Raw genomic sequence first — 1,303 nt, forward strand, 5'->3', positions numbered from 1 at the left:
TGAAATCGGTCCACCCACCTTATGTCACCCCATAAAGTATGATTATCTACAGTTTACATGCATTATGACGAGCTACGATGATAAGCATACTATGACGAGTAATATTGTTAGCGTATTACTATTATGAGCATACGATGATATACACCGCGCTACTTATACGGCCGGGCAAATTATACACCATGGCCAAATGGCATGGGCAGCATCAGCCGTACTAGTGGATTCGCATGATGATACACCGACGCGGAGGCCCGGACGCGGGCTAACGCTATTGATATCACACCGCACCTATATGGTCGGGCGCTTATACACATATGCATACATGACATGATGATGTTTATGAGAGTAAGCCGATGCACTATTTCTTTTATGATACACAAGACAGCTGCTCCTCATTTGATGTCTCCCTATTTCATTGATGTTCTATTATTGTTTATATCCACATACCCGCACAATATTCGCATCGACGTCCTTTTCTTTTGACGCTCGTGTTTCATTCCCACACAGTAGACAGGAGACGTTGGGTGCATCCACAGGAGCCATCACATACCCGGAGCCCTCCCTTATTCCGGAGGTGCGCTCGTGCGCCTTTGTGTATATATTTTGGGCACGACGGGGTCCCGTCCCGTCCTTACGTCTGGCACCCAAACAGAGGTCAGAGATACTAGATACGTTGGTAGTGGTTTTGTTCCATAGTCTTCTTATATATATATATATAGATTATTTTGATAGCCAGGGCTTATGCTTACAAAAAAAAAGTGTTTCAAATGTTAATAGTTTTCCATGATTACGAGTATATAGAATGGTCGGGATCGATAGCAGCAAGATGAGCGTGTTCGGTGGTTAGCCCGACAATTCGTCATGGCCCGTAGTTCGGGTCGTGACACTTGCGTACAATCATAAGGCCCAATATACCGAGGACTAAGCTTACCTTCTTTACCAAACCTCATGACGCCCTTCATATTGGCGACACCTTCAAGAATACTCCAAATTTTTCATTGAACTCTAAGTCTCGTCGATGATTATTCTACATAGGATTACCTGACTTACCCGAAAATGTTATAATCGATCTTGTATAAGCTTGACCTTTTCTATGGCTTGCCGGATCAAGTCTTTGCCTTATTAGTTTAGTCTCGAACCACCTAATTGGTGATATGCACTCGCACCCATATAAAGCCTCATACTGGGCCATTTGATGTCGGAATGATACCTTCCATATATAAGCAAACCAATAAGCGGTAAGTGATCATCCCAACTACCTCCAAAATCTAACACACACGCCCGTAGCATATCCCGATAGTCTTGA

Source organism: Lycium ferocissimum, chromosome 5, assembly GCF_029784015.1.
Source record: "Lycium ferocissimum isolate CSIRO_LF1 chromosome 5, AGI_CSIRO_Lferr_CH_V1, whole genome shotgun sequence".
NCBI classification, from domain to species: domain Eukaryota; kingdom Viridiplantae; phylum Streptophyta; class Magnoliopsida; order Solanales; family Solanaceae; genus Lycium; species Lycium ferocissimum.